This window comes from Zonotrichia leucophrys, chromosome 8 (assembly GCF_028769735.1).
Source record: "Zonotrichia leucophrys gambelii isolate GWCS_2022_RI chromosome 8, RI_Zleu_2.0, whole genome shotgun sequence".
Classification (NCBI taxonomy): domain Eukaryota; kingdom Metazoa; phylum Chordata; class Aves; order Passeriformes; family Passerellidae; genus Zonotrichia; species Zonotrichia leucophrys.
In genome coordinates, this window is record NC_088178.1 from 16,660,708 (window position 1) to 16,670,529 (window position 9,822).

At 46.2% G+C, this 9,822-nt stretch overlaps 1 long non-coding RNA gene across 1 annotated transcript; it reads left to right on the forward strand.

Moving 5' to 3' along the window:
* Nucleotides 1-3,008: 3,008 nt before the first annotated feature.
* On the forward strand, nt 3,009-8,222 carry LOC135451244 (uncharacterized). Its single transcript, XR_010441248.1, has 3 exons — nt 3,009-3,261; nt 4,449-4,552; nt 8,034-8,222. It is a non-coding gene; the product is annotated as an uncharacterized LOC135451244 (long non-coding RNA).
* The last annotated feature ends 1,600 nt before the right edge of the window (nt 8,223-9,822 follow it).

Here is a 9,822-nt window from a genome sequence, read left to right on the forward strand (position 1 = left end):
TGTGCATTTATCTCCTTCCCAGCACGAGGGGATCCAGGCAGGAGGGAGATCTCCTGAACCCCTTCCCCCACCCAGGCCCATGTTTCTGTCTCCATGGGCTCCAGGAGCCTTTGCTGATTTACAGAAACAAGACCGAGGCCAAGGATGGAGGAACTTCTGCAGAATACAGTGTGAGCTTTGCCTGGAGACTTTCTGTTGAGTGCTTGTGCCTCCTGTCCCCAGTGGTGACTGAGATTGCTCCGTGGTCCTTGCTGCTCTGGAGCAGACTCTCTGCCCAATTGGTTATTTTCCCAAAACCTGTTGGTAAGGCAACACCTTTAAATCTTTGCTGCTCAGTCAAGTTTTACTGAAAGTAAGTGATGATTTCAAAAATTTCAAGGACTAGTCAGGCAAAAAGTGGCACACTGCCCATGCCTCATTCCATTTAGAAATCAGGATACAAGTGTTTTATGGATGCAATTTTATGCTTGCCTATGCATAGGTAAGGACTTGAAGGAAAATTATGAAGGCCATCTCCAAAGTGGCTTCCCAGCAAGTCCCCAGCACCCTGATATCCCATCACTGCTGTGCCTCTAATCTTTGCCCCCAGCCAATGCCAGGAAAATGCCAGTCTGCCATCTTTATCCAATTTGTAGTCAGCAAAATTGTTAAAGAATTACTGAGGTGAAGTAGTCTTGGCTCCTTCTTTTTGCAGGAGTATGAATATGGCTTGTCCAAAAGGTGGCAGGATGACTTGCAAAGAGCTGTTAGTCCATCTGTCAACACAGAGCTGTATGTGAAAGAAAATCAGGCTTCTGTGGTTGCTCACCTTGTGTACGGTGTGCTTGCTTTGTGATGCCTGATGTTCAGAGGTTTTGCAAAGTGACTTGAGGATTTACCTCTGTGTGAGTCCTGAGACCTTTCATTTGGTGGAAGTGGTTCAAATGAGCCAGAATAATAGAGGGATTGAAATGAGGGGGGTCAGGGGACGCAGATGGTCACAGGAGATGCCCAGTGCAGAAACTCTCCTTGTTAACAAAATCTGCTGCTACTGACTCTTCATTGCACTGCTTGTGTACCAGCTGGGGTTGTAAGTTGTGGTTGTGGTTGTTTTTGTCTGAATGGGACAGGGGTAGCAGCACCAGGTGCTGGTGTTCAGTGCCCTTACACAAGGGTAGGAAGCTGGAAGGAATATTGGGAGGTGACATCTCAGTATCTCAAGGGATTTAAGCCCAAATGGATCACTGAGGGTTTCTAGAAAGAAATCCCTGGTGGATGACAATTCACTTCTCTCTCTCTCCCCTCCTGTCTTGCCTTCTGTCCTTTCTCACCCTTTGCAGCAGCAGTTCAAGCTTCAGAGTTGAAGTACAAAACCTTTTGGCCAGTCAAGCCAAATGTTGATGAGAAGAGGTGCCAGGGATGAGATAACACTCGGATTTGGTATGAGCAGTTCATCCTCCCCTGAGGCAGTCAGACTGAATATTTTGACTTGCTACAATAATTTCCTGTGCACTGATAACCACTGATTCAGTACAAATGGTAGTAACAGGCTCCATCAGGAGCAGTCCTGAAGGGCTGTTGATTCATTTAATCCCACAATGAAGATTGAGTGAGCCATTATTTCGAAAGGCAAGCTGGATCCAGCGTGTATTTGTATCAACACGCCAGAGATGACACAACCAGTGCCTCACCCAGCCCAGCAAAGTGGGGTTTTTCTAATGTTTTATTTGGTCTCCATGTTTGGCTGGGAGACAAGCAATGCTCTTTTGATGTGTTGTTTCTATGAGCAGCACACTGGAAACGTTCTCTGTGAGAGGGTGGCACTGCTGTGTTCTGCTCACTCATTTCTGTGCACCTCCCTCCTGCATGGGTTCCAGTGGGAGATATCACTGTGAGAGTAAGGACCTGGGGCTCCTGGAGCTGCCACAGTGGCTGGCACTGCTTGACCCCAAATGCAGCTGGGAGCTCCTTACAGCTCCTGGCACACTTGGGGAGCAAGAGGAGCCTGAGGGTGGCCTTGCAGCCCTTGTGGTCCTGGTCAGACACGGTGCTGTAGCTGCCTCCCTCCTGCATGGGGGCTCCTCGTGACTGCTGTCCTGGGACAGCCCACAGGCACTCAGGCATCTTTCCAGGGATGAGGTTTGAATTTTTACCCTTTAGCTTTTAAGGAACTTTTTTGACATTGTCAAAGTTGAAGCAACTGGAGCTTTCTCTGATCCAGGAGTGAAGTTGACTCAGCTCTGCTTTGCCCAGTTTTATTTAAAGAGCATGACTCCTACTTCTGAAACATTGCTCATGAATGCTGTTATTGCATTATCTGCTTTTCCATCTGTTAGATGCCATGGCCCCAGCAGCACAAATACCATAACAGTAGCAGCTGTCAAAGGTCTATTTAGGCATCTTCAAAAAGTAGTAAAACCTGATACCACTGAAGATAAGCCAAGTTTTATTACAATAAAGTTTTCTTAGGGTCTGATTTTAAAAATGTTACTACTTTGAGCACCTCTGAAATTTTATTTTTGGTAGGAGGGAGGTTGTACTAATCTATTATTTTAAGAAAAAATATTTGCTTATTCCCGGTTTAAACAATGTTGTGTTATTGTCTATAACCCATGTACAAATATATAACCCTCTGTTATATCTGCCTGCAGTGTTCTGTTTGGTTGCTTCCCAACTCAGGGAGTTCACATAGGATAAAAAAGGATCACTTGGGCCAAACCCATGCCTGTCTTCTGGGTAACCCCCATGACTTCATGACAAATCAAAAGTCTAATCATAAGCATAGCTCATGAAGCAGGAGATGCCCTGAACCAAGTCCTGTGTATCACTTAGAATTGCAAAATTGAAATTCTGTAGTGAATAGTGCACTTAAATATGAATGATAATTGCAGCAACAAATTAACCTTGTTTATGCTAATTGAGTGCATCTGAAGACTCCTTGAGGACAGGTGTCCCATTAATAAGCATTGCCTAATGGACTGCAGTTCCTTCAGAGGCCTCACAGTCTTGACCAGGCGCAAGGAATTCTGCAACACCACAGCTCCATGATGCTGCACACAGACAAGCTGTATGTCTGCAGGAGGCCTGGGCACCCTGCTCCTGCTCCTGGCTGCTCCTACAGCCCTGTCCCCACGGGCTCAGCCCCTGCTGGTCTTTCAGCCAAGCTGGAAAACTGCAGGAGAGCGCAGTTCTTCCAGTCACAGCCCAGGAGGGACAGGGGTGATGGTGTAATGGCCACCAGCTGCTCTTGGGGTTTGGTCTGCCCTACAAGCAGTCCCAGAGGTGAGTGGTGCCCTGCGGCAGCTGCACATTCCCTGAGAGCTGAAGGACACAGCAGCAGCGCCAGCAGCTTCCCCGCATTTCCTGGGCATCTCCCTGCTCTCAGCTGTGGGTGTCTGAAAAGCACATTGGAGAAATGCATGTTTTAGGGCTAAAACCAGAAACGGGAAGCAGTTTGCTGGAGCCCAGGCTCTTCCTGGTGATGACAACTGCAATCTGTCAGGTAGGGTGTGCTTTTGGTGCGGCTGGTTTTTCCCTGACGGAGCACCCTTGGTGCTGCCGTGGGGCAGCCGGCAGGAGCCACTCTGGGAGGTGGCACGGCACGTTCCCTGCAAGGTACACGGCACTCCTGTCCCCTCCTCCCCGCTGCCTGCAGCCTGCCAGGACGGCCAGCCCCTCGGCGGCACTGCTGTGCGGTGCCTGCTGGCCATGTGCCACCCCAAGGGCTCCTCCCCACCCTGGGGACTTTGCACAGGGCGCTGATCCTGCCCAGACTTTGGAAACCCCTCAGCAGGGACTGGGCAGGGGTGGTGGGTGCTCTGGGGAGAGGCCAGGCAGAGCAGTGTAAAGATGGGGTTGTTGATAAGGCTCCAACCACCAAACCGGTCTGGAACCGTGTGATTTGGCACAGGGCGCGGAGCTGTAGCTAACAACACAAAAGATGAATGATTGCAGGTCACGGCATTCATTCTCCGAATTTAAAAATTATTAAGCTCTCGGTGAGGGCAGGCAGCTGCAGGTTTGGGCTGCCCTTGTCCCCCCAGCCGTGGCTGCCATGGCACTGACGTCCTCTCTCCTCCTCCAGCTGTGCCCTTTGCCAGAGCAGGGCTGCTGCAGGGCCCGGCTGTGCCCCTCCTGCCCTGGGCTAAGGGGGGATTGTGCACGGTAAGAACGGCAAGGGAGGTTCTGCTGCCCCCCAGCTTCTCCCCTCAAGTTGTAGAAAATATGACCAATGAGGAAAGTCTGCAATAATCAAGCTGGACCCTAGGCCTTTCTCATTAGTGAGGATAAGCATCATTAATAGATGTTTCAAAAAGAGATGGCTGTGCATGTTGGAGCCTCAGGTGTGGTTAGGTGCATCTTAAACAGAACAACCTTAAGTTCCATCCAGTACTGTGTTCTGGGATCTTCCTGTGTTATTGCAGATGCTGAACTGGGGTTTTAAACTTTTCACCCTTCTTCTTTTGCAGGATGGAGTGGGAGGAAGGCAGGCTGGCAGCACAAGACCTCACAACCACAACTCCCAGACCCCACTACTGGTTCCACTGCTGGTCCTGAGCAGCATTTTCTGCAGGTAATAATATTACAGTCCCTAGACTTCTCAAAGGGGTTAACAGCTAAACTCTTTCCTGAACTGGACTGAGGTCTCTGTGTGAGTGGAACTAAAGATCTGCTAAGTAATATCATGTTGCTGTTAAGGCGGCAGGAGAGATAAACTATCCTGGCTCATCTATAAATATTTGCACTTACAAACAGGAGCAAGGGTAACTGAAGAAAAATGTGAAAGACTTATGTTATTGTTTTTTGAAGTTTTCTGTCCTGCAATGAAATACCTCTTAAGTAAATCCATGGCAACCACAGTATAACAAACCCCCCATGGCCTTCTGCTCAGTTACTTTGACCAGCACCAGAATGCAGGTTGGAACCTCGATAGCTGCTGGTGTTTCAGCCAAAGCACAAGTCTGCAGAGCTGGGTCCTGCTTCTTTCTTTGCCCTGTTTAAGAAAATAAAATTAAAATAAAAGATGTTATACAGCAGGCAGTTACAGCAGGAGAGATACAGAAAAAACCTGTTTTATTAGTGAAAGATAGCTCTGAGCATCCGAGTGCTAGGCTCAGTAATTAAAAATCATCTTAGAACCATGAACCAAGCGGTGCCTTACACACTCCCATTTCAGACCTAACAATTCTAGAAAACAGCTTAAAAGAGACACTAAAAGCAGCAGACATCCAGTTAATAACCATAGGGTACATTAGGCACATTAGGGTACATTAGAGGTTTGCCTGTTTACTTGCATTTTTTCTGGCATAAAGAAATAACAAACTTCATGAGCCTCTCCTCTCCATGCTGAACGTGCTGCACACATCCGGTTAATAGCCATGGGGTACATTAGGCACGTTAGGGAACATTAGGAAATAAGAAGTTTGCCTGTTTATTTGCATTTTTCTGGCATAAAGAAATAACATTGTTTATGAGCCTATCCTCTTCAGGGCTGAACATGCTGCTGGTGGAAGGCTGAGATGGGAGATCAGCAGAGCTTCATGACTGCCAGTAGCAAATCCTGTAGAAAAAGCAAAGACAGAGTTGTTAAGGATCATCTTCTCAGAATCAGGACTGGGAGTGGTGAGCCCTGGAGCTTCTTCCTCCTTTACCAGCACCTTGTAGGTGGGTGAGATGGGGTTCAGTGCAATGAATCTACACAGAACATCCTGGAAGGAGAGGCTATTAGGGCAGGAAACCTCTCCTGCCCAGCAGAAGAATGAGGCTGTGGCTCAGGTGGGGCAGAGCTGTCTTCCTGCTGCTCTCCACAATCGTGGGTGAGGTGGGTCTGGTTTTGCCAGCCAAGGCAAATGCAACTGCTCTTGGAGATTAAAACAGTTAGAGGGTGAGTAGGACCTATTACCCAGCACCAGCTCTGAGGCAGAACTGTTCCTGGCAGTATATTCCCAAGCACTTGATCAGATTTAATTTTAAATACCCCTCTCCCTGTGATGTTCTCTGCTTCCTCCAAGAGGTTTGGTTCATTAGGTCCATTAGTGCAATTAGGGACTCAACACAGCAGGCCACTTGAAAAATATCAGTCCAAAGGTCATCTCACTGGCAGCTGATGTGGCTTCTCTCTTACTGCACAAGAAAAGCCTCAGGGAAAACAATAAGAATGTCCAAGTGTGTCCTTTCCATGAGAAACTTCCTTTGCCATAAAAAAGCAAAGTTGTTCATGTGGTGCTGCAGTCTGATGGCAAAGCAGAGCTTACAAGGCTGGGCTGTGTGGCAGAGCATCCTGGGGCCCAACCACTGCTGGGTCCCCCAGCCTTCACATCCTGGTGAGACCACCATGCAGAAGGAGCTAGGATGGTCTCTTATCTGGAAGCAGAACATGAATAGCTGGAGGAAATGTTGATCACATAATGGGGGTCACCATGGCCTTGTATTCACTAAAATGTGCCTGTGATCAGTGGCAGCACACACAGTTGTCTGCTGGAGATGGTGGATGTCCATCATGAGCTGCATCCTAACCATGGCTGCTCTTGGAGCACAGGGGGCCTGGGAATGAATCAGGAGTCAAGTTCCAGCCTCCCTTATGTATCTCTTTTCTTCTCTCACACCTGGAATGGAACTGGTCAGGTGTGAGGCAGCTCTGGCACCATTTCAACCAAGCTGCAAGCCAGAACTGAGTTATTTCTTGCTGTGTGCATTTGGAAGAAGCCCATTCTCCATATTGTCCTGCTAGTAATCTGCTGAATCAGAGGACAGTCAGTGCAATGAGAGGAAAATCACTTGTCAGGGAAAGAGTGGTGGCATATGCTAAAGCTGTCATGAGAATTTTGCCTGGTTTTGGACAGCTAGTTTCTGTTTGATAATGTGGGAGATCATCAAGATCCACTTTTAGATTTCAGTACAGAATAATCTAAGACAGCAACTCTTGATGTCAGTGGGAAATGAGCCTATTTGTGCTAGACAGAATTTGGGCATGGCAGAGCAGAACAGCCATATGTTGCACAGTATTATGCCACGCTCCATGTACGTGTCTAGTTAGTTCCCTACAATTCAATATGCTCACAGTAGAAGCAGGCTGTGCTGTGTTTCAGGAACTTGTGCAAGCAGCAAATCCTGTTAGGAGAATAAAGCTGCCTAACCCATGGATTGCTTGTTGCACGCTCGGCACCATCAATCACAGCAGCTGGGGAAGGTGCCAGAAGCGTTCTGGCAAAGGGCAATGCCAGCAGGGCTCATGGCCACCCCTCAGAGTGCTGCAGCCACAGCCCCTGGGGGACACCTGGCCCCTGCCATGGACGGATGCTTCGGTGGGAGATGCGGCTGAAGGGAATGTTCAGCTCCCCTGAGCCACCACATTTACAGCTTGGTGTGCTAAGCTGGAGCTTGGCAGGTTTCCTCTTGTGTGAATGTGCAGGGCAGTCAGCTAGGGCAGCTGTTTGGCTTCCAGAAAGGGCAGGACATTCCCCTGCATCTGGAATGGCTCCAAGGGCCACAGCTACATCCAGCTGCTGTTCAGCTTGCAAACAGTGTGTGCAGGGTATGTACCTTACAAAAGGCTGTACTGGCTTTTCCATTAGTTGAACCCTTAGGAATCTTCCACAGGTTTGAGTATTTTTCTCATACAAACCTTATTAAATTGCACAAATTCTTCCTGAGATCATTTGTCCCATCACAACCACACTCTATTCAACCTACTGTCAGTCACCACATTCCAGCTTATAAACCTGGCCAAACAGCTACCCCTGGCACTCTGTATGCACAGTGTTCTATGGGCTGTCATCCCCTGCCAAAGGCTGTGAGCAAGTCAGAGCTGAAGAGAAACAGAAAAAGCACTTCCTTTAAACAAACAAACAGGCAAACCAAAGAAAGAAAAAATATCAGGTCAAGTTTCTCCTGCAAAGGCTTGGGCTATAACTAAAGTGCAGGTATTGGAACTTTCTGGACAATAAACACTCCTACAAAGGCTTCTTTTGTTAAATCTTTGAAAAGCTAAATTGTACAGTAACACACCCAGCCAATGAATAGAATATTTCTTTTTCTATTTCATTTACTTAAAGGTCTGCCGTGGAGACTAATTCCTACAGCTGTGTGGATTGTCATCAGCCATGCCCTGCACAGGAGCCAAACATTACAGCCCTCTGTAAGACAACTTTTCAGACAGCTGCATCTCACGTGGCCATGAAAATGGACCTGATCTCACTGAAAGCTGGGTAATGGGCTCTAAAATCATCATTTCTTATATTGAAAAATTGCTGGGGGGACCTTAAGTAGTAGTACTAATACCAATAATGTCTTGGCTTGTGGAACATCGGTCTTTGTTGGTTTTATTTTGTAGAAGTGTTATGTTCATGTCTCTATTTAAATTATCTGGTCAAGTATAACCCTTCCCTTTGCATTGCACTGACTGACTACAGTGCTGCAGCAGTCAGATGCCGTTCAGACCCAGCAGCAGGGAGTGCATCACTGAGAAAATGGAATTGAGAAGGAGGATTGTTTGTTTTAACTAACCAGGCATATGGACACTACTGACCTTTCCTTTTATCATGTCTGTCCTGTTGCACAACCATTTTCCATTAATCCAGAAGTGTTTGCTTGATCCATTGCCATTACAATATACGATAAAGTTCAATGGTGTTATGCCCCACATTAATGTCCTTTCACTTTGCTGTGCTCAGCAATCTTCAGCTTTGCCCTAGTTTCACAGTGTTCTTAATTGTACTGGAAATGTTTGCCTCTAGCATCATAGTAACATCTTACTAATCAAACAATACTGGCAAGGAAAATTTTGCTATGCAGATAAACTTGACCATGAGAATTTAAACTGTAAAAATATTTAGAGCATTTAGGGGAAAATTGTTCCTGCAGTCACAGGGTGAAATGCAGGGCTGCAAACAAAGAAAGTAAGAGTTGGAAGCCATCTTCTCAGCCTATGGTTTTGTGGAAAAACCTGCTACATTTACAGAAGTCCTGCAAAAACTAAGTGCTTATATGCCAGACTTAATTTTGAGATATTTTAATAGGTTGCTTTCAAGTTATTTAACTTTTGAATTAGCACAAGGGTAATTTTTTACTTTTATATTTGCTCTAGAGAAACAGCATTGTCCACCAGAAGCTAGCTTTTTTTTTATTTTTATTACTGTAGCATATCAAGATATGATGTTGAAAATATTTTAAATCTGGGCCTTGAGCATATCAATATATTCTAGCAAATTGAAGTATACACTTTAAATTGCTGGAAAAATCTCACTCCCTTGATCTGCAATCACCATACACTGAAACACTGCTTAAATTAAGAGCATGTATGTACTCTCCACCTTAATTTGTGACATGCTCATTTTTATTTACTGATCAGCTGATTTGTGGGTAGATTCATGGCATTTCAGGCTATTTTCTTTCAATGTGTCCTTTGCCAATCCTCTGTCAAATTAAAGAGAAAATTTTGTAACCATTTCAATGCATTTTCCAAATCTGACTTGCCTCCTTCTGGTGCCTAACAGCATTTCTCAGCAGTATTTCCAGGCCTGTGCAGTGTTCCTGCTGTATCTGTTTAGGAAGATGCCTGAACTTGGTCCATTATAGTCAGAAGAGCTCTGTGGCAGAGATGGGGTTTGCACATTCAGAGGGGAGGCTGCTGATGAAGGAAGCTAACACTTCTGCAGTAAAAGTCATTAGGCATGCAGCCAAATTCACATCTTAGAATCTTCCTCTAGGCCATGCTTGTGAGATTCAGCATTGTTTTAATTATATTGTTTCCTTCATGTAGATTTTATAGGAAGAGGATTGCTCTGTTTTCCTTCAGTGACTACTTTTTTTCAGGGGCTCAGAGGTCAAGTATAAGATCTCTGG